A 24,296-nucleotide genomic window follows, 5' to 3' on the forward strand; every position below is an offset into this window, starting at 1 on the left:
CTCAAATCCCTAACAATTTCTACATGTGGAAATGTAGCAATTCTACTGCTGCACAAAGGAGTGTCGGGCTCGAGCACGTTACCACCAATTTACATTTTCGTTTGTTTCTGCCAAGTGAAAATACCTTTTATCTTGGAGAAGACCATATTGCAACACCCCATCAACATTGGGGGTGTTCCCTCCCCTTCATCTCTCATATGTCATAGTCATCATAGTTACTCCTGACCACAATGGGTTAAATCTTTCACTGCTTACAGAGTGGGGTACCAGGCATGTGTGAGGCAGGGGTTAGAGGCAGCAGACCCGGAAGCTGAGATCGGTCCTGGACCAGGGTTCAATTCCCCGCCTCGGCGGGTCTTGGGCTAAACATTCCACGGACTCGATAATTCTCGCTCCGGTGCCTCCTCGACTCACGGGTTCACACTCTGCGACTCTGGGCAATAGCTTGCTTAATCTCCACAACGGCCCCTCGCGGCGGGATGCCTGACTTTCACCTTGTGGATACCCTGCTATCTCACAGGGGACTACCAGGAAGGGTTCCCTAAGCAAGCGCCGGGACACCCACTGCGGGTAGCTGTGCGCTATATAAGCTCAACTACATTTACATTTCTGGAGTGGCCAGGAAGGGCAGGAATATTGGTGCTTAAAATTCTGCCATACTGTTGATGTTTTAACCAGGGCTTTAAGTGGGATGAAAAAATGGGGGGGCTCTTAAAGGGGTGTGGCCGATGTAATTAAGGTTGTGGCTTAAGAACATGTAAGCTAAAAACCTGTGCTTAGCATAGTGTGCCGCCTGACTGTTTTTTTGCTGCAACTGTCGTTGCATCCAGATATATACTGCAACAAGTAAGATTACACCTACAACAAGCCAGCACTATTGGCTTTGTCAATGGTTGTTAGTTGCATAAGATAAATAAGCAACAACTATGGCTTTGTTGTATATAATAATGAAAATGCTTCAGTTCTGAAATAATGAGACTGTGAAAGAACTAAAACTATTCTCTTCGAAGATACATCAAAGACAGTGAAGGCTGGCACTGCTGCAGAGTTAAGATTTTTTTTTTCACCTTGATGGGGAAGACAAATCCGATAGGTACACATCTCAACAGCTGTTTTTTAGAACTACGTAATATACTATTCTGAGCTCATGAGTCATGAATGCTTTATGCTTTAAGCTGCGCAGTTAGCTTTCTGGAGTGGGCAAAATCAATGTACTACGCTAGGCAAATTTAACATTACAGTACGGTTGCGCTTAATGAACCCAGCAGTAACGAGGATCGAGTTATTTATTTCCTTTCAGTAGCTTTCATCTGTATGGTTGCATATGCCTGCATGCGATTCCATAGCAGCCATTTAATGTGCTGACTCAATGATCCTTCAACTCAGTTATAAGGCTAAACGCAACCAGACACGCATCTTCCCCGTGTTAAAGGAGAAAAATTAAATTAACAGCTCTGTTATACTCAGCGGAAATTTGAATATGTTGTTATTTGCGGGGATAAAGTAGCCTAAGCTGGCAGTTATGAGAAAAAATAATTACTGAACCTGAGAAATGTCATATAAACCAATTTTTTATTTGCTGCACGGAGTCTCATAAAGAGCAAAGTTGGTAAAACAGCAAGACCTAAAACAATGAGCTGGCTGCTTGTGTCCCCTCTGTCCTAAATCACATTTGCTTCTGTCGAACTAGGAACTGTTTTGGGGGGTGAGCACCTCATGTGATCCTGTTGCCCAGTAGATTTCAGAGAACGAAACAAACCAGCCAACATGCCGAAGAAGAGGAAGCCCGGTCAGCTCAATTATAGATAGAATCGCCCAGCCGCTGCCCACCACACCCCAGAAGTGACCTCAGAAGCCCGAGGAGCCTGTGAGCTAACTTGCCTCACCGAGGTAAGTCACGTGGGGAGGAAAAGTGCCGGGGAAGGAGAGATGTATGTTGGGCTAGGTATTTGCAGTCCTAAGCCGCCGCCAGGTCACGATGGAAAACATGGCGGCCGCGAGTTAGAGCGGCTCGCACGGAGGTGATGGTCTCTTCCCCATCAGGTTGGATGTAGGCGAAAAAGCCTGCAAAAACTTGCCTTGAAGTGCCTGGTGCGTGGTGAATCCCCGGTATTTTTCGCTTCCGAAGTAAAGCGGCCAGGCGCGGATGTGTTTTGCCACGGTTTCTGCTCCGGCGTTGCCCGCCCCTCCCATCTCGTTGCAGCATGGTTTCGAGCAGCCGTGGATCTGCGGCGTGGACGCCGGGTGGCGGCTCGTGGATGCCTCAGGGTCGGGGGGCAGGGAGAAGGGCGTGAAAAGACCCATCCATTGTTTGCGACCACCGCACCCAGTCAGGCAACGGAGAGCTCGAGGCTGTTAAGGTTGCTGCAAGGAGGCTGAAATCGAAAGTAGCAGTAGGAGAAGAGAGAAGGCTGAGCCCCACTGTAGCTGAACCCCCTGGGGGCTGGACCGATGACCCACAGGGTGGTGGAGGATTAAAGGCATTTTCTGATTTAAATCTTGATCTAAAAAGCCAGCGGCAGTTCTCCACTAATACCAGCAATAATAAAAGGAAAGCACCCCCGAAGAAAAGAGGAGGTAAAGGAAGGAGGAGGGGAGAAAGTTCAGGGGTTAAGGAGCGCTGTGAGGGGGGCATCCCTGATCTGAAGGTCGGAGGCGGCGAATTTAGGGGGGGGACTGTCAAAGGTGTTGCCGATTGCACAGGTGAAATCTGGGAAGCAGGGCAGGGAGGCAAGGGAGGCAAGGTGGTTCCCGATTCCTACATTCAGGCAAGGGGTAAACGCAAGGGGGGCCCGTTGTCACGAATAACACCCTCGTTGCGTGCCTTTTTCAAGGTACTACCACAGGTGCTGGAGGTGACCCATAGCCCAGATATACAAGACCCTGAGCCTGTAGATTGTTCCACACAGAGGATGGCAGATTTGGGGGTTCCAGGTGGGACTTCGCTAGACGCACCTGCACTTGTACCTGCACCTGTGGCGAATACATTGCCAACAGAGGCTCCCGGGGGGCTGGCTGAAGTGTGTGCTAGTGGTGGAGCAGAGGGGGGTATAATGTATACTGAGAAGGAGCAGGGAGGGACTCCCTTGGAGGAACTGCTAATCGCCATGAGAGAGGAGATAAAGTTGGGCTTCGCGGAATCTAAACAAAACCAGAGTGAGGTCAGGATAGCCTGTAACACCTTGGAGCGGAAAGTAGACGGGCTCTCGGAGAGAACTGAGACCCTGGAAGGATCTATTGGGGAGCTAAAAGCCAACCTGGAGGCAGCACATTCCCGGATCCAATCCCTCAGGAAGGAGAGGGATGAGATGAGGGACAGGGTCGAGTCTCTGGAGAATTTCTCTAGAAGAAATAATTTACGTCTCTTAAAGATCCCAGAGGCGCAAGAAGGGGGAGACCTTAGGACTTTTGTGGTATCTTTATTAAAAAGTGCCCTCGACCTGGAAGAAACAGAGGAAGAGTTAGCCAAAGACATTCAGAGAATCCACAGGGATCCGTTCCGCCTCAATTCAGGGAGAGTGAAGCCAAGGAAAATACTCTTGAACTTTTTTACATACTCCCTGAAAGAGAAGATTCTTAATCTCGCCCTGAAGGCGAAATCATTGAAAGCCCCGGACTTTTCATTTGAGGTTCGGTCGGACCTATCAAAGGTCACCCTAGAAAGACAGTGGGAGTTGGGGCAAAGAATGGATAAATTCAGGGCAGCGGGGGCAACAGTACAAATGAGGTTTCCCGCCTTCCTAAAAGTAATGTACAACAACAAGATGTACAACATTTGTTCCCCTCGGGAAGCGGATGAGCTAATTACCTCCATATCTGAAAGAAACAGGTTAGTATTAGATTCCTTACCTTAGAATATCCCCAGGCGTCAGTCTGGATCCGGAAACTTTTGCGTAGCAGTACCCCTGCGCGTCGGTAGGCGTCGTCTGCAGGCGTCCCCTGCGGCTCCGCGTCGTCGGCGTCGTGCGCCGTGATGACGTCGCTGGAGTATATAGACGCCGCCTCCGCGCGCTGACGTCAGTTCTTCTTTTTTCCGCGCCAGTTAGCGCAGATCCGAAGAGCAGTACTCCGGTCTTTTGACCAAGTGTTTGTAAAACTTAATCTTTCTACGGTGCCGGTAGGATGCCTGGGTTTAAGAGCTGCGACGAGTGCGACCGCATGATGTCGGTCACCGACCACCATCGACTCTGCCTCCGGTGTCTGGGCGCGGACCACGACGTGGAGTCCTGCGTCGACTGTCGGGCCTTGACTGGAAAAGCTAGGCGGGAGCGGTCCCGCAAGCTTCTCGAGCTCCGAGTGTCGGCCCCGCGTCGAGAGCGGTCCCGGTCCGGTCGGAGGTCGAGGGAGCGGTCGAGGGAACGATCGCGGAGCCGCCACCATTCCTCCGGTTCGTCAGGTAAGCACAAGAAGTCGGGGCGTCGCCATCGCACCCCCGACTCCCCCCGACGCCCGCGTGATGCGGCCGGGGGCTCGGGTGGCCCCACCCCCGCGGGCCCGCGTGGGTCACCGACGCCGTCTACCCCATACCCGTCGGTCCCTGGGGAAGGCGCGTCGCGTGAGGAGATCGAGGCCTTCCTCATTGCTATGAGGGCGAGGTCTCCTCCGGCGGGGCCTACGGCGCCTGCGGGGCCGTCGGTCCCGTCTGGGGGCCCGAGCGGTTCGGGTGCTTCTGCCCCGACACCGCCGGTGGCTCCGGTCCCGGCGCCGCTGGGTCCCTCAGGTTCGTCGCCGGCTGGTCTCCCGGCCTCTCCGGCGTCGGTTCCTTTGGGCCAACCCGTGGTACCGCCTCCGCGTGGTGCAGCGACTCCGCCGTCGGCTCCGGCCGGCGTCGGGTCCCCGGCACCGACGCCGCGCGGCGCCACCCCCATTCCCTCCCCGACTCCGGACACGGAGTCGGACCGGCGTCGGCCGACGCCGGATCCGACGCCGATGGGGCCCGTTGACCCCGATGTCTATATCGTCGACCCAGAATATGGGTATGATGAGGATGAGTATGGAGAGGGTTGGGAGGGGTCTGAGGACCCTTTATCCCGTGCCTGCCAGTATGATGTGGACTGGGTAGGTGATCTGGGTGATGCCAGTGGCCTGGACGAGTCGCCCAACCCTGGGTTTGTCTCCCCGTCCCCTGTGGCGTCTGAGGCAGGTGCTGCCTATTCAGTGGTCCTGATGAGGGCTGCCAAGGCCTTACACCTTGAGCTCCCCGTCGCGAAGGTCAAACCGAACATTCTGACCGAAGTGTTTAAACCGCAGTCATGCCCCCAGGAGCCTCTGCTGCCGTTTAATGAGGCCCTGACGGATGTCCTTTTGGGCACCTGGTCCAGGCCCGCTTCCGGTGCACCGGTTGACCGGAATGTGGCAAGGCGTCACCGTCCATGCTCGGACGACCCTGCCTTTTTATCCACCCATCCCTCCCCGGAGAGTCTGGTGATCCAGGCCTCCACTTCGCAGTCCGCATTTCCGTCGGCTCCGCCCGATCGGGAATCAAAGCGGTATGACCAGTTTGGTAAAAAGGTCTTTTCCTCTTTGAGCGCTGGACTGCGGTCTTGTAATACCGCGTGCCTCTTGGGCCGCTACACCCACTCCCTGTGGGATACGGTCGAAGAGTGTTTGCCGCAATGCCCCCAGGAAGTGCGGGACAAGCTCACCCGGGCCTTGGTTGAAGGCCGGGATGCGGCGCGGTACTCGATCCGTTGTGGTCTGGACACGACCGACTCCCTGGGACGGGCCATGTCCACGACGGTGGCGATTCGTCGCCATGCTTGGCTGAGATCTGCCAACTTTTCGCCAGACGTCCAAAATACACTCATGGACATGCCATTTGATGGCAGTCGCCTGTTTGGTGACAAAGCGGACCACGCGCTGGAGCGCTTCAAGGACTCCAGGGTTACGGCCAAGTCCTTGGGTCTTTCGACCCAGCGCCAGCAGACGGGTTCGTTTCGCCCCTTTCGTGGCCAAGGGAGGGGCGGTCCCACACGTGCTGCCAGCCACGCGCCGCAGAACGCTCCCCAGCGCGGTGGCAGCCGTGGTTTCCGCCGTGGTGGCGGTAGAGGCCAGCGGCGTGGTCAGTCCACGCCTCCCTCCGCTGCTGCATCCAAGCCTTCCTAGTCCGAGCTTTTGGGCTCACGTGACGCCAGTGGGTGGCAGGGTTCGCCATCACCACTCCCGCTGGCGCGCGATAACATCGGACAGGTGGGTGCTGCAGCTCGGTCGAAGGGGCTATGCCCTCCCCTTCGAGTCCACTCCTCCAGCCATGCCACCGCAGAACCACCGTGTGTCGGGGGACCACTTGACACTTCTGCAGGAGGAAGTTACGGCCCTCTTGGCCAAGGGGGCCATCGAGCGCGTTCCTGGGCCAGAAGTAGGGTGTGGTTGCTACTCCCACTACTTTCTGGTACCCAAGAAGGACAAGGGAGGCCTGCGTCCTATCTTGGACCTGCGGAACGTCAACGGCTTCCTCCGGAAGGAGAAGTTCAAGATGTTGACTTTGGCTCAGGTCTTGGCTGCTCTAGACCCACAAGACTGGATGGTAGCGTTGGACTTGCAGGATGCGTATTTTCACATCCCCGTCCTGCCGGCCCACCGGCGTTACCTGCGGTTCACGGTAGGCCACGAGCACTTTCAGTTTCTCGTGCTCCCATTCGGCCTTACCAGCGCCCCACGGGTGTTCACGAAAGTGATGGCGGTGGTCGCAGCTCATCTGCGCCGGTTAGGGGTTTCAGTCTTCCCCTACCTCGACGACTGGTTGTTGAAGGCGGGCTCGCCCCAGACAGTCGTCCACCACCTTCAGACGACGGCAGACCTCCTGCACGAGCTGGGGTTTTCCATCAATGTGCCGAAATCACACCTGTGTCCCTCTCAAAAGCTCCTTTTCATCGGAGCGGTTCTCGACTCGGCGCAGTTTCGGGTTTATCCCCCGGAACGGCGGGTCCGGGATATTCAGGCTCTGATTCCCATCTTTCAGCCGTTATCCCGGGTTTCGGTCAGGTTGACGCTGCGGCTTCTGGGGCTGATGGCCTCCTGCATCCTGCTGGTGCATCACGCCAGGTGGCGGATGCGGGCTCTGCAGTGGGACCTGAAGTTTCAGTGGGCCCAGCATCAGGGCAACCTATCCGACCATGTCCTGATCTCGGAGGGCACTGCGAGACAGTTGCAGTGGTGGCTTACGGACCGCGATTGGGTCAGAGGCAGATCCCTCTCCCTTCCCCAACCGGAGCACGTGGTTGTGACGGACACGTCCCTCCAGGGCTGGGGTGGCCACTTGGGAGAGGCGGAGATCAGAGGCATCTGGTCTCCGGCGGAGTCCCGGCTCCATATCAACATGTTGGAGCTACGGGCGATTCGCCTAGCACTGAAGGCATTCCTCCCCTTTGTCAACGGGAGTGTAGTGCAGGTGTTCACGGACAACACCACCGCCATGTGGTACTGCAACAAACAGGGCGGTGTGGGGTCGTGGACCCTTTGCCAGGAGGCTCTGCGTCTCTGGCAATGGCTGGAACGTCAGGGCGTGACTCTGACGGTTCAACACCTGGCAGGTTCTCTGAACGCCAGGGCGGACGAACTCAGCCGTCGGTGCTCGGTGGATCACGAATGGCGTCTGAACTCGGACGTGGCGAGAGGCCTCTTTCAGCAATGGGGAGAGCCTTGGTTAGATCTATTCGCCACAGAAGAGAACGCGCAATGTCATCAGTTCTGCGCGTTGGAGTTTCCAAGACGGCACTCGCTCGGCGACGCCTTTCGGCGCGAGTGGAGTTGCGGTCTGTTGTACGCCTTTCCGCCTATACCACTTCTGCCCAGAGTGCTGAAGAAGATCAGGCGCGACCGGGCCCAAGTTATCCTTGTGGCTCCGGACTGGGCTCGAAGGTACTGGTATCCCGAGCTACTCAGCATGACAGTCGGTCCCTCGATCCGCCTGCCCCTTCAGGAGGACCTTCTGTCGCAGCAGCAGGGGACGGTCCTCCACCCGAACCTGTCCAGTCTCCACCTCCATGCTTGGAGATTGAGCGGCGACAGTTGAGGCCATTTGACTTGCCTCCTGAAGTCTGTGATGTTATTCTGGCAGCCAGGCGTCCCTCCACAAAGTCGGTATACGCCTGCCGGTGGAACAGATTTGTGGCATGGTGCACAGCAAAGGCTGTGGACCCCCTTTCTGCCCCTCTGTCTGAGGTTCTCCTCTTCCTTCTTTCCCTTGCCCAGCAGGGCTCTGCTCTGGGCACTATCAAGGGCTATCTTTCTGCCCTTTCCGCCTTCTTAAGGCTACCTGATCAGCCATCTTTATTCAAGTCCCCTATTGTATTACGATTCTTAAAAGGCATCACGCACATGTATCCACCTGCTCCGTTCGTGATGCCTCAGTGGGACTTGAACCTGGTTCTGACTTTCCTGATGTGTGCTCCCTTTGAGCCTCTTCATTCCTGTCCTCTCCGTCTTCTCACTTTAAAGACGGCCTTCCTGGTTGCCATCACCTCTGCCAGGAGAGTGAGTGAGCTCCAGGCCCTTTCTGTTAAACCTCCTTTCTTGTCTGTTCATCCTGACAAGGTGGTTCTTAGGACTAGACCTTCTTTCCTGCCCAAGGTAGTCTCTGCTTTTCACATTGGGCAGTCCATCACCTTGCCCTCCTTCTTCCCGCCTCCGCATCCTTCAAAGGATGAAGAGCGGCTCCATCGTCTGGACCCAAAACGTGCGCTTTCATTTTACATGGATCGCACACGCCAGTTCCGGGTGGATGACCAACTGTTTGTTGGCTACGTGGGTGAGAAGAAGGGAAGGGCGGTACAGAAACGAACCATCTCTCGGTGGGTCGTCCTGTGCATCAAAGCATGCTACTCTTTGGCTCGGAAGGAGCCTCCTGTTGGGCTGAGGGCCCATTCCACTCGGGCTACGGCGGCTACTACTGCCCTGGGCCGGGGAGTCCCTTTGCAGGACATTTGCCAGGCGGCTACGTGGGCCTCGCTGCACACCTTTGCGAGGCACTACTGCCTGGACAGTCAAGTCCGGAGGGATGGCTTCTTTGGCCGTTCGGTCCTCCAGGACTTTCTGGTGTAGGTTGTATTGGTTCGCAGACCCACCACCGGGGTTGGTATTGCTGGGGTATCTATTCTAAGGTAAGGAATCTAATACTAACCTGTTTCTTTCAGATGAACAAGTTACTTACCTTCGGTAACGATATATCTGTAAGAACCAGTAGTTAGTATTAGATTCCTTACCGCCCCACCCATCCTCCCCGTTCTGCGAACTGATACCTAGGGTTAAGGACATCCCTTTCAGGGCCCTAGTTTCAAATGGCACCAGTGTTAGTTCTCACATGGCTCTGCGTGTTCTGGCGCGGAAAAGCTGTGTGCAAAGAACTGACGTCAGCGCGCGGAGGCGGCGTCTATATACTCCAGCGACGTCATCACGGCGCACGACGCCGACGACGCGGAGCCGCAGGGGACGCCTGCAGACGACGCCTACCGACGCGCAGGGGTACTGCTACGCAAAAGTTTCCGGATCCAGACTGACGCCTGGGGATATTCTAAGGTAAGGAATCTAATACTAACTACTGTTTCTTACAGATATATCGTTACCGAAGGTAAGTAACTTGTTCTTCTGTGCACTCACAAGGGGGGAAATAAGCCCTAGTAACTCCAACACATCTTCCAGCCAAAGGTGGGGGGTGAAGTATTAACCCACAACAATCCGTGTCAAGCTAGTTAGATTTGGGTTTGGCAGTTAACAGGAAAAAGAAAAAGAAAAACTTAAATGTAAGAAAAATAGCATAAAAAAATAAATAAATAAACAGGAAGAATAAAGTACATGAATAGAAAAGAGAGAAAGAAAAATACAATAGAATTGAATAAAAGCTATGATAACATTTAAAAACAAGGAGAAAATCTTTCCTTCCCTCGCCGCACGTCTGTAATAAGGGGACAAGCGAATACATTAAAAAAAAAATATATATATATAAAGAATAGCAGGTAAATAGTTTTTCAATGGAGGGTAGATGGGGTGAGAGACTAACACACCAACGTGAACCTGGCGAACCAACATGTCAGGAGAAGTGAGGGGGGGTTTTCCAGGGGAGGGGGGAGGGAAGGGGGGTGCAAAGAAAAAAAAAATCCTCATAAGCCTGTTCCTATTTTTTTTTCTAAGCTTATTTACAACCACCACAACCACTTTCTGAGAGAGTTTTATTCAGCTAACGGCAGGGGGTATAAAGAGATGTGGAGAGGTAGAAGAAGGAACGAAACATGACGGAAGTGCAATTCTTATCCTGGAACATTAATGGTCTGCGAGTGAAGGGGAGGAGGCATAGAATCTTGCAATATTTCAGAGACTCCCCAGCGCAGGTCATAGTGTTACAGGAGACACATCTACTCAAACAGGAAGTTGAAACAATCATGAAAACGCAGAGGTGGGTGGACAAATTCATCTGCACAAATCAGACCGCTAACATCCGTGGGATACTCATTATGTTTAAAAAATCAGCAAAGGCACAGATTTTGGCTTATGAGGAGGACCTTAGTGGGAGGTGGCCGATGTGTAAAATAACGTTAGACGGTCAACAATATATACTGGTAGGGTATTACGGTCCAAACCAGGACGATCCGTCCTACCATCTCAAAATCCAAGGGACCTTAGTCACTCTGAACGATCCTGTTATATGGGTGGGCGACTTTAATATCGTCTTGAACCCCAAGCTCGATAAGTCCTCAAACTCCAGAGCGATGGCATCATCTAAGTCCAGGCCCGTTCTGCTGTCCATTATGTCGTCTTTGGGGCTGGCAGACGTTTGGAGAGAAAGGGCTGGTATCGCTCCCGGGGTCTCCTACAGGAACCTTAAGTATAGACACAGCTCAAGGATAGATTATGCCCTCTTTAGTTATAGTATCCAAGAGGAGGTGAAGGGGTTACGGTATTTACCCCCCCATCTTTCAGATCATTCAGCGATAGTCTTCTCTCTGACAGTCACTCAACAGAAAAAATATTCGTCATGGTCATTTGATCGGACGATTTTGTTAGATCAGGCGGAGACCAACCTACTGTCAGAAGAGGTGTCTAAATTCCTAGAAATCAATTTAGATTCAGCGGGAATCAGCACTGTATGGGAAACCCTTAAAACCTTTTTAAGAGGGTATATTACGAATCGAGCGTCATACAGGGGAAAGGCCTATAGAGAGCAAATCGGGATTTTAGAACGAGAACTGGATAGCTTGGACAGGAGGTGCGGTTCCTCAGGGGGAACCTCTGTCGAGCAAGAAGAGCGGACTAAGGTGAAGTCAGAATTGGATAAAGTATTACAGGAAAGAGTGGAGAGGAGGTGGGCGGCAAGTAGGATCTCGAATTTTGAATATGGAGAGGCAACTGGTAAGGTCTTAGCTTGGAAGATTAAAACAGATAAATCTAAAAAGTTTATAAGGGGAATTCGAAAGGAGGGGGACCCTACTGTCAGGACTACCAATACTGAGATTGGTAGCGCTTTTCAGGAGTTCTTCCAAAATATTTACACAGAGGACATTGAAGATGACCCCCTGGCAAGAAACGCATGGCTAGGTAGGATCCAACTGCCCACCCTTACAGGCGGTCAGACAGAACGCCTTGACAGGGATATATCGGAGGTTGAAGTAAGTAAGGCGATAGGTCAATTGAAGCAAGGGAAGGCGGCAGAGCCAGATGGCCTTCCAAGGGAATTATACCGGGTTTTGTGTCCGGTCCTAGTAACAACATTGACTGCGTTATTCAACGATATTTTTATAAATGGGTTAGTGCCTCCTCATTCGTGGAATGAAGCAACCATAGTTCTTATACCGAAACCGGGTAAGGATCCAACTGATTGCGGGTCCTATCGGCCGATCTCGCTACTAAATAATGATTATAAGATCTTCGCCGCAGTATTATAAGCACGGCTGGCAAGCGAGATCGGCTCGATAATTCATGAAGACCAAAAGGGCTTTATTAGGGGCGCCAGTTGGCGGACCTAACCCGGGACTTGGTTGCGGCGATAGATATCGCCACAACGTTTTCCTTACCCTTGGCTACACTAACCCTAGACGCCACTAAGGCCTTCGATAGGGTCAATTGGCCCTACCTGGCAGCAGTATTAAGGAAGTTTCAGCTAGGTGAGAACTTCTGTCGAACCATCCAGCTCCTGTACAGAGCCCCCACCGCCAAGCTTTTAGTCAATGATACACTTACAGAGCCATTCAAAATTTCACGGGGAACCAGGCAGGGTTGTCCCCTTTCCCCACTCCTGTTTAACCTATATCTAGAGCCTTTTGTGTAAGCTGGTCTAGAGAGCTCTTTCAAATGAATGCCCTAGTGGGGAGGTGTAGTATGCTAGAACAACAGCTTGTGGAGAAACCTCCGGGGGGCAAAGAGGTGGCACACTGGTATTGGGCAATCTTGGAGGAGGTGGATGGAGACTTTTACCTCCCGGATGAACTGTGGGCTGAGGATATGGATCTTCGAGGGGAAGAATGGTGGATAAGATCATTCGCTCTTCTTTATAAAACTGTCAAGCCTGCATGGTTGAGGCGGAATCACCTGTTCACGGTCCATCGAGCCTATTGGTCACCACAAAGGCTTTCAAAGTTTCAATCTGGTAAATGCTGCAACAAGTGTAGTCTCCAGGGCGCATCAGATGTTCATATGTTTATGGATGGTCCCCCAATCAAGGCTTTCTGGGCAGAAGTCCTGCTTACATTGGGCTCGATACTCAAAGTAACCTTACCCTGCACACTAACACTGGTAATCTCTGGGATGGATGATAAGGTTACCGGCTCAGCAAGGTCGCTGCTGTTTTATGCAATTTTACTCGCGCGGCGACAGATATGTAAATTTTGGGTCGACCCCAAGGCGCCAACACATGCCAGTTGGTTATCATCCCTATTTGAAACATCAAAAGTCGATCTGGCTAGACCTTGTAGCAGTAATAACCTCACATTTTGGAACCTCTCGATTTCTTGGTGTTAGTGGCCGAGTGTCCAACACCGGGTTTTTTTTGTGTTTTTTTTTTCCCCCCCGGGTCCTATGATTACGCCTCCAAACTCCAGGGTCCACTGTGGCGGTTTCGTCAGATATGAGCTGGGCCTGGCGGTAGTTTCTACCTTGACGGAGTCTGGGATGGGTTTGGCAGGTTGCCATTCGCCATCAATGCCTCAGTAAACCCAGATCTAGTCTCCCGCCAGGCTGTTGTACAAGGTTATGGTGGTGGTGTGTGCGCTCCATCCCTGGTCACACGAATAGGTGGTTGGCTATATAATTTCTGGTTAAGAGGTACAGGCAAATGAGGACAACAAAAAAAAAAGAACATGTAAGCTAAAAACCTGTGCTTAGCATAGTGTGGCGCCTGACTGTTTTTTTGCTGCAACTGTCGTTGCATCCAGATATATACTGCAACAAGTAAGATTACACCTACAACAAGCCAGCACTATTGGCTTTGTCAATGGTTGTTAGTTGCATAAGATAAATAAGCAACAACTATGGCTTTGTTGTATATAATAATGAAAATGCTTCAGTTCTGAAATAATGAGACTGTGAAAGAACTAAAACTATTCTCTTCGAAGATACATCAAAGACAGTGAAGGCTGGCACTGCTGCAGAGTTAAGATTTTTTTTTTCACCTTGATGGGGAAGACAAATCTGCAGAGCCCGATAGGTACACATCTCAACAGCTGTTTTTTAGAACTACGTAATATACTATTCTGAGCTCATGAGTCATGAATGCTTTATGCTTTAAGCTGCGCAGTTAGCTTTCTGGAGTGGGCAAAATCAATGTACTACGCTAGGCAAATTTAACATTACAGTACGGTTGCGCTTAATGAACCCAGCAAAAACGAGGATCGAGTTATTTATTTCCTTTCAGTAGCTTTCATCTGTATGGTTGCATATGCCTGCATGCGATTCCATAGCAGCCATTTAATGTGCTGACTCAATGATCCTTCAACTCGGTTATAAGGCCAAACGCAACCAGACACGCATCTTCCCCGTGTTAAAGGAGAAAAATTAAATTAACAGCTCTGTTATACTCAGCGGAAATTTGAATATGTTGTTCTTTGCGGGGATAAAGTAACCTAAGCTGGCAGTTATGAGAAAAAATAATTACTGAACCTGAGAAATGTCATATAAACCAATTTTTTATTTGCTGCACGGAGTCTCATAAAGAGCAAAGTTGGTAAAACAGCAAGACCTAAAACAATGAGCTGGCTGCTTGTGTCCCCTCTGTCCTAAATCACATTTGCTGCTGTCGAACTAGGAACTGTTTTGGGGGGTGAGCACCTCATGTGATGCTGTTGCCCAGTAGATTTCAGAGAACGAAACAAACCAGCCAACATGCCGAAGAAGAGGAAGCCCAGTCAGCTCAATTATAGATAGACTCGCCTTGCCGCTGCCCACCACACCCCAGAAGTGACCTCAGAAGCCCAAGGAGCCTGTGAGCTAACTTGCCTCACCGAGGTAAGTCACGTGGGGAGGAAAAGTGCCGGGGAAGGAGAGATGTATGTTGGGCTAGGTATTTGCAGTCCTAAGCCGCCGCCAGGTCACCTTTCGAACTGTGCGCGACACAGGCAGATACATTTGATGCCGTTGCCCAGCATATTAAAAAGAATTTAGTTGTTAAGTATTGAGTGGTGGATTTTCGGTTGCAGCTTGCAGCGAGTAGGGCACAAACCTCCACTGAACCGCTGAGGTTTGAAACTGTGAAACTAGCCCATGAGTGGTGTGTGTGCACGCGCGCGTGCTATAAGGGATCAAGTGCGGCCATGAAAGTGAAAGGCAGCGCTAATTTAAAAAAAAAAAACATATGGCCCCTGCTCCAAACGTGCACGCGTTGCCATTGAAAGCAATGCAAAGCGTGCACGTTTTTGGGCGAAAAAGCGAATCAATTCCAAGAGGTCTCCTCCTATGCAGCGCATGCGCGCTGCGTAGGCGAGACCTAATCAAACACGCACTCAAAAGATAAATCGCCAACTTTCACAGGAATTTAATCCTCGGAACCAGAGTTGGAGAAGATACCTACTGAGGATACTCCTTGCAGCCCTTCTCCTCCATTGGGACCAGCCCATCTCCACTGTTGGGACATGCTCCTGACAGACCTCCTTTGTGCCCAGCGCCTTTGGCGCCGGCTCCCTTGCCTGAGCTTCAACCATCTCCAGATAGTCACTGACGTGGAACCCTTTGTTCACTCCCACAGATGCTATTTCATGAAATCGTTGGCACAGATTCGGACCCTTTGGATGGCCTGGTCTATGGAGAGCAAGTACAGGACTCCCTACAAGATTTTCAGGGCCTGTCATTGGCTAGTGGCCTGGATACTCTGCCAGAATTGGCCTGGTAAACCCTTGCTGGGCCACCAACTGTTGAGGTAAAATCATGCTGAAGGCTACAGAGGCCTTAAATGTATCTCTTGCCATCGACAGAAGCTAAAACCAACATTCTTACGTAAGTCCTACTGCCTTTCAATGAGGGCTTGATGGTACCTATCCCTGCGGCTTGGGAGCAGCCATCATCAATGCCAGTATTAGACAGACTTGTGGCCCAACGCTACAGTTCACAAGCAGATGACCTGCCATTCCTTTCCACGCACCTGTAACTAAAGAGGGTAGTTATCCAGGCATCCTGCTACCGTACGCAATGGGTGGGGTCTGTCATACTGTACCATCAGACAGAGTCCAAAAAGCTAGAATCTTGGGGCAAGAAAACCTTGGCTGGGAGTATGGCCTTAAAAAAGCGGAACGCCAACTTCCTTCTTCCCCAGTATACCCATGCATTGGGGGACATGACCTAAATGATGCTGCTGCACATCCCCCACACATGAAGGATCATTCTCAGGACGTCATTGCGATGGACAGAATCCGTCCTGTTACAGCATTAAGTCCGGCCGTAACACAGCTGACTCGGTTGCCTGGGACATGGTGACATCGTCGCCATGCTTGGCTCCAGGTGTCCAAACTTCTCTTCCGATGTCCAATCTAACTTAATGGATCTACCCTTTCATGTGGTGTGCATCATCTGAAAGAGACACGTTAGTAATAGATTACTTACCTTAGAATATCCCCAGTCGTCAGACTGGATCCGGAAAGTTTTGCTTAGCAGTACCCCTGCGCGTCAGTAGGCGGCGTCCTGTGGCTCCGCGTCCGTCACTGGCGTCGTAAGCACTGAGATGACGTCACAGAGAGTACTTAGGTGCCACCCATGCGCGTTGATGTCAGTTCTTTCTTTTTATCACGCCAGCAAGCGCAGATCCGGATTGAGAAAGTACCTTAGTCACTTTTTGAATACTATTTTGAGACTTTTGTCTCCCTTTTTTCTCCTGGTGCACGTAGGGATGCCTGACTTTAAGTCTTGTGGGGCCTGTCGTCGTAATATGTAGGTGGCGGACCCCCCACGATGTTTACCTCTACTGCCTGGAGACTGATCACGACTCCCGGGACTGTCGAGCCATGGCCCGAAGGCCTTGCGGGAGCGGCGCCGGACGTTGCTGGGGGTTCGCCATTCGTCACACCGTCGTTCCGGGTCTAGGGGATGTTCCCGGGACCGCTCGCGAGACCGAAGCCGTCGCTCCTCAGGCTCCAAGTCTTCGCCTTCGGATTCTGGTAAGCGATGTCATAAAAAGAAGTCGAAGAAGCGTGTTTGCTCTCCGACATCCCCCATTGCTCCTCGGAGGGGGACAGGGGCTCCCCCCCTGCGGCTCCTCTGGAGCCCACGAGTCCCACGGTCTACCCACCCTACCCGGGTCTGTTGGCGACTCCCGACTGGTGCAGGGATTTCTTGCTGCCATGGACTGCCTTCTTAGGCCTCCGGCTCCGGCCGGCGTGCCTTTGGGCCCCGCGGTCACATGGCCAGATCCTGTTGGCCCGGCGGCTCCGCCAGCGGTTCCAGCCCTGGCACCGCAGGATCCTACGCCGCTTGCTCCGGCCCCGGCGCCATGAGGTGCAGCGTTGCCGGCTCCGGTCCCGCACTCGGTGGGTTTATTCCGCCCCTGCGCCAGTTCCAGGACCATTTTGTTCCGACTTGGGATCCGCATTGGGAGGCGGCGCTGGTCCGGCCCTGGCAAGCGCCGTTCTCTGCGCCGTTTCCGACGACATTTGTCCCGGCTCCGGCCCTGCCGCCGTGACCGGCCCCTATAGAGCCGGAGGCGAAGGAGGACTGGGAAGGATCCGAGGACCCTCTTGCCTGGCAGTGTGACTCCGAGCAGGATTGGGTGGATAATCTGGAAGACGCCGGCGACCTCAATGTCTCTTCTGACCTGGAGTTTGCATCTCCCCCGCCGACGATGGAGGAGGGCGCTTCCTACACGATGGTGCTCCGTCGGGCTGCCGAGGCCCTCAACCTCCCCACAGTGGCCCTCAAAACCAACTTCCTCACCGGGGTGCTCCAGACCGCGTCTACCTCGTCGGAGCCGTTGCTTCCCTTCAATGAAGCCCTTACTGAAGTCCTCTTTGGCACTTGGTCGCGGCCGGCCACAGGGGCCCTTGTGGATAAAAATGTCGCAAGATGCCGGCACCTGGCGACCCGGCCTTTCTGACCACCCATCCCATGCCAGAGAGTCTGGCCTTCCAGGCCTAGCCGTCACAGTGTGCCTTTCCTTTGGCACCGCCCGACAAGGACTTTAAGAAACGAACAGTTTGGTAAACAGTTGTTCTTTTCGGCCTGCTTGGGGCTACAGTCGGTGAACACCGCATGCTTGTTGGCCGCTACTATCATGCAGTGTGGGATATCGTTGCTCAGGTGCTGCCTCAGTGTCCTGAGGAGGTCCAAGCTGTCCTTTCTCAGGTGATTGCTGAAGGAAAGGATGCAGCTAAGTTTGCCATTCGGTGTCGTTTGGACACCGCAGACTCGTTGGGCAGGGCGATTTCTACAACTGTGGCGTTGCGACACTATGCCTGGTAGCGTTCGACTGGGTTCTCGCCCGATGTCCAGGGCTCGCTCATGGATATGCCCTTCGATGGCACCCGCCTGTTTAGCGATAAGGCCGACAGTGCTTTGGAGCGTTTTAAGGACTCGCGGGCCACAGCCAAGTCCTTGGGTCTTTCTGCAAAGAACCCGGCCACTCCTGATTTTCGTTCCTTTCGTGGCCAGGGCAAAGGCACCCAGGCCCGTTCTTCCAAGCCTGTGCAGAACCAGCGTTGATGTGGTCGAGGCTTCCGCAATGTCGGGGCGGGGAATCAGCATGCGGGTCAGTCCACCTCCACCCCCGCTGCGTCTACCTCCAAGCCTTCCTAGTCCGAGCTTTGTGGCGCGCTCAACGCCGGTGGGTGGCAGGCTCCGACGTAATGTCCCGCCACCACCTCCCCCACTGGTGCGACATTACGTCGGACAAGTGGGTGCTGCACATAATTCACAAGGGTTATTCCCTTCCCTTTCAGTTCTCCCCTCCGGCAATGCCACCTCGGTGCCACCGCCTGTGGGGGGGATCATTTGGCTCTTCTCCAACAGGAAGTCATGGCCCTCTTGGCCAAGGGGGCCATCAAGTGCGTTCCCGGGCAGGGAGTGGTTGTTATTCCCACTACTTTCTGGTCCCCAAGAAGGACGAGGGGGTCCTGCGCCCCATCTTGGACCTCCGGGACGTCAATCGCTTCCTCCGGAAGGAGAAGTTCAAGATGCGGACTCTGGTCCTGGCTGCCCTAGACCCTGGAGACTGAATGGTAGCGCTGGACTTGCAGGACGCTTATTTTCACATCCCAGTCCTGCCGGCCCACCGGCATTACCTGCGGTTCATGGTAGGCCAGGAGCATTTTCAGTTTGCGGTGCTCCCCTTCGGCCTTACCAGCGCCCCTCGGGTGTTCACGAAGGTGATGGCGGTGGTCACAGCTCATCTGCGCAGGTCAGGGGTGTCAGTCTTCCCCTACCTTGTCGACTGGTTGTTGATGGCGGGCTTGCCCCAAACAGGCGTCAGCCACCTTCAAACTACGGCCGACCTCCTGCACCTGCTGGGGTTCTCCATCAACGTGCCGAAGTCGCACCTGAGTCGCTCTCAGCAGCTCCCCTTCATCGGAGCGGTTCTGGATTCAACGCTGTTTCGGGTTTATCCTCCCAGGCAGCGAGTCCGGGATATTCAGGCTATGATTCCTATCTTTTATCCTCTTTCCAGGGTTTCAGTCAGGATGACCCTCCGGGCTCCTGGGCCTGATGGCCTCCCGCATCTTGCTGGTGACACATGCCAGATGGCATATGCAGGCTCTGCAGTGGGACCTAAAGTTCCAGTGGAGGCAGCATCAGGGCAACCTGTCGGATCATGTCCATATCTCGGGAGGCATTGCACAACAATTGCAGTGGTGGCTCACAAATCGCAATTGGGTCCATGGCAGATCCCTCTCCCTTCCCCAACCGGAGCACTCAGTGGTGACGGATACGTCCCTCCTGGGTTGGGACGGCCATTTGGGAGAGTCGTAAATCAGAGGCCTCTGGTCTCCGGCGGAGTCCCGGCTCCATATCAACCTTTTGGAGCTGCTGGCGATCCGACTTGCACTGAAGGCATTCCTTCCCTCTGTCCAGGGAAGTGTGGTGCAGGTGTTCACGGAAAACAAAACCGCCATGTGGTATTGCAGCAAACAGGGCGGGGTGGGTCCTGAACCCTATGTGAGGAGGCTCTGCGCCTCTGGACATGGCTGGAACATCAAGGCATTACCTTGGTCGTTCAACACCTGGCAGGTTCTCCGAACTCCAGGGCGGACGAACTCAGCCGCCGGTGCTCGATGGATCACGAATGGCGTCTGAACCCGGACGTTGCGCAAGGTCTCTTTCAGCAATGGGGAGAGTCTTGGTTAGATCTATTCACCACCGAAGAAAACGTGCACTGTCATCAGTTCTGCCTGTTGAAATTTCCAAGGCGGTCCTTCTGGATCCAGTCTCATGCCTGGGGATAATTCTACGTGAAGGTTTCTGCGGCTAGAATCGTCTCTACCAGATACATTTTTAACGAAGGTAAGTAACTCGTACACCAAGCACTACTGCTTTGACAGTCAAGTCCGGAGGGGCGGCTTCTTTGGCCATTCTGTGTTCCCTGACTTTCTGGTGTAATCTTGTTCGCAGACCCACCACCGGGGTTGGTATTGCTGGGGTATCTATTCTAAGATAAGGAATCTATCACTAACGTGTCTCTTTCAGATGCACAAGTTACTACGTTAATAATTGCTATGCATGTTACTTCCTGGTGCCCAAAAATGAAAGCAGCCTGCATCCCATTCGAGACCTTAGGAGCCTGAACTTCTTCCTCAAAAAGGATGCTGACCCTAGGTTAAGATCTACTAGCGTTGTGGCTTGGAGATTGGATGGTGTCCGTGGACTTGCCGGATGCGTAGTTCAACATCTCTATCCTTCGGTCTCATTGAAAGTGATTTTGGTGGGTTCTCTGCACTACCAATATGCAATTCTTCCCTTTGTTCTGACATTGGCACCTTGAGTCTTCACGAAGGTGATGATGGTGGTTACAGCTCATTTTAGACTATCAGTCATTCCTGGACATTTGGCTCCGGAGTGTCAGCTCGCTGGAGTTGGTGTCAGGCCATGTGCACTCGACAGCCCCTCAGCTGTTCGACCTGGGTTTTTGTAAAGATTACATCTGAAAGAGACTGTAGTTATAGATTCCTTTCTTACTGTGCGTCGGTAAGTGGCGTCAGTCAACTCCGTGATCGCGGTCGCGGGGATGATGTTGCGGTGTGTACGTAGACGCCGCCCCTTTGCTAACGTCGGTTCTTTCTTTTCCTGCTCCAGCCAGTGAAAACGCCCTCAAAGTTATTTTCACTTTAGCAGGTTTGGCTGTTCCATAGGAAGGCATTGGGATACAATATTAAGTTTAATAAATGTTATCTCCGCCTAGGAAAAAAAGGACAAATTCAATTTTTTGACTTTTTTAAACATTTAGTGCAAGCCCGATTTACTATTTTGATAGGTCTGCTAATAAATGTTTTGGAAAGATTACTTTTAAAAAGTTATAATTGCCCTTCCTAAAGCCCCTGGATGCGAAATCTGCATGTTGCTGTCTCATCTGCCAGCCAGTAATTAGCATATCAATAGCGTGAATGTGGGATGAACTTGCTCCCAGGAAAGGTACAGAACGCGTTGGGTGAGGAGAGGTGCTCTTTTCAGTATGGCCTGTGGACCGGACTCAAGGGCTTAATTAACTTTAAAGAGACCTATCCTGTCACAAGTAGATGTAGCTAACACACATATCTGAACTCTTCTTTTGTCCCATATGGCTGATGGGGTAGGGCCCATCAGCCAGACCAGTCTCCATCGCAGTAGACTCTTATTGACATCACAGTGTCAGATCCTACTGCAGTGTCAAAATGTCCTAGACAGGTCTGCTGGGTTTTTCACATGGCATTCGGGGTGCACTTCAAAGGGGGGAAATAGAATGCCAAAACAGTTTGTGTGTATCCACTGTGGGGTAGCAGAAAGCTTATGTTTGTTTTAACAGACTTCTGTCTCTGAGGTTGTTGGGGGTACAGACACTGCCTAAAACAGTATTTAGTGTTAGATGTGGGAGGCTACTATGATTATCATAGTACATTGCTCACATGCATTCCCAACCCGAAGAATAATATATAAAAATCTGTTATTTTTCTAAATTGGTCTTGTATTTTTTTTTTTGAGTATGTATCTCATTTATTGACTGTTTGTACAACAAATGCTCAACACTCCCCTCTGATAAGTCTAAACTGCTCAACCACCAATAAGGGTCAGCTAGACTTTTTGCATGGCTTACCCAACAATGGTACACTACATACAAAGCCAGTGTCCTACAATAGCTTTTCAAAGAAACAATAAATCAAGGCTTTTCACTCAACCATGAACAAGTATTGGCAAATAAAATGAACTTGATACACAACATTTTACAACTTTGGATAATCAACTCCGATGGGGAGCCAGTTAAGGACACCAGCAAGGTCCAAAGAAACACTTATCTTTGTAAGAAAAGCAATAGCCAGACCAGTTCCAGTGTTAGTGGCCAATTGTAATTAACTCATATGGAGTGATCCTGATGTAAGGGATACAGCATGCTCAACGATGCTGAAGAAGCTGTGGGTTCGATGTGGGTCTTCCTGGGGCTACTCCAAGGTCCTCTGTCTTGGGGAGGCAGTGTTGGCTACATGGGTCGATAACCCTCAAAGTCCTCTAGATAACTTTCCTTCTGGATGACCATACTGCACTCCGATGTCACTCCCAGGTCCAGCAGACTGGGGTGCAACTTTTAGGTGTCAGGTTTCGGACTACCAGGCTGTGCTATTGTGAGAAGTGACGATCGGTGTTCTGGGCAACCTACTCCCCATGGAAGCTTCCTCAACTTTTGTGGCCCAGTGCTTTGAACAGGAGATAAGCTCACTGACACTTTGGGGCATATTTACAAGAACATAACGCCGCCGTAGCATAATTTTTTTCTTCATTACAGCAGCTGTTTTATCAGCATATTTACAAGCTGCCGCTAACTCCAGTTGGGAACAATTTTCCAGCGTAAACAGGAATTGTCAAGATCGGCACTTCAGTTAGTGGGACTTAACGAAAATGAGATGCAAGGCAGGCCTTCCCGTGAAAAAACTGCCGCTAAACACAACATTTACAAGGAAATCCCAGTAGTTAATAAACCCAGAAAAAACTGCTGCAAAGTACAATTATAGGCAGTTTTTTAAGTTCAGAAAATAGCTGGTCTTAAAATTGGTGCAAACACTTAGGCCCACATATAAGATGCTTGAGTCCTAAACAGCGCTGCAAGGAATACTGCTGCGCTGCACCAAAACAAAAGGTTAGGAATGCAAGCTATCAATAAGATAACATGCATTCCTGGGCCTCATTCATTAACCGTGTTGCATCTCCACAATAAAAGATTGATTGGACACTGCCCCTTCCTTGCAACACCGTGGATGCGCTGTATATACTGTACGGTCCTCCATTTTGCAATGAATGACAGATACGTCTGGAATCCTGACATATCTGTCGGAGCAAAAGTCACGCATTGCTGCGGTTGTGTCCCAGGCATGATGCAATTCCTACAATGCATGGGGCCAACCTATCCCTAGGGCACTGTGTCACCCTTAGGCCTGCCATGAGGCAGGCGTAAGGATTTGACACAGTGGCATCCTAGAATTGTCCCAGTGAAATCTGATAGATTTTACTGCGCCATTCTACGAGGCTTTGTTGTATGGGAACACTCACCCTGCATACATCATACCTGATGCATGTATAATTTGGCACAGGGCTTTACAAGGTCACCCATATGCCTCGATGCGTGACTCTGCAAATACGGCACAACATGGTGCGAAGTTTACGCTGCAAGCACGTCAAAAAAATGATGCACCAGCAGTGTTGAACTGTCGGAAGGGGCCCCCCCATCTCTTCCCCTATGTTGGCGCACAATGGCTGCCATGCACCAACGCAGGCACCCTTGTGCCATTGTGCAAGGGTGACTGTGTTGGGGAGTTGATTGATGGTGTGTAGGAAGGGACATGTACCTGCACAAAATCAATCCAGGGTATTTCTTCGTTCTCTGTGTGCCGCAGAATGCGGCACACATAGAAAAAGTGAAAAGAAGAGGAGAAATTAAAACATTTATTTATTTTTATTTATTTTGAAGGTTTTATATAGCGCGGACTAGACCCATTGCGGTTATCAGAGCGCTTTACAGGCGTATATAGGAAACAAACAATTAAATGTCGCATACAATAGTAATACAAGTTATATACAGAGTTCATGTGAATTTCGGTAAGAAAATAGATTTCACTTCTTTTTTGAAAGAGACAAAAGAAGGAATGGAGTCTGGTTTTAGTGGGAAGTTCATTCCTGATCCTGGGCGCCATGCCTGAGAAGGCCCGGTTATACGTTTTCTTTTTGGCGAAATGTTGCGGTTTCAGTAGAAGGTTATTGGAGCTCCTGGAGGATCTGTTGCCACAGGAGAGTGCTAGTTAGATGCATCCTCGCTTTGAAAGGTATCCTTGTAGCGCTGACGCATTCCGAAGGTTTACGGTTTCTCGTAAACCTGGGTATGCTTCAGATTCCATTATTTTGGCATGGGAACACCCACAGCAAAACCCATTGAACGCACCTTTCACACTGTTTAATGTGTGAAAGGGGCACATATTTACAAGGTCATGAAAAGCCTCGTAAAGTGGCCTTACGTGGCCTTGTAAAGATGCTGGGGCACATTGCACCACGGGAACATCAAACAAGTGATGTTACAGCGTTTCAAGAGTGCCGCTAGCGCCTCATAAATGAGGCCCTTGTGTAATAGAAGAACTCCTATACTTGTCAAGGTCAATGACACCATGGACCTCCTGCCATTGCAGCTCGCAGCATCAAGGAGACCACCACACCACCCCTGCATCGCT

The sequence above is a fragment of the Lissotriton helveticus genome, chromosome 8 (genome assembly GCF_964261635.1).
Source record: "Lissotriton helveticus chromosome 8, aLisHel1.1, whole genome shotgun sequence".
Lineage (NCBI taxonomy): Eukaryota > Metazoa > Chordata > Amphibia > Caudata > Salamandridae > Lissotriton > Lissotriton helveticus.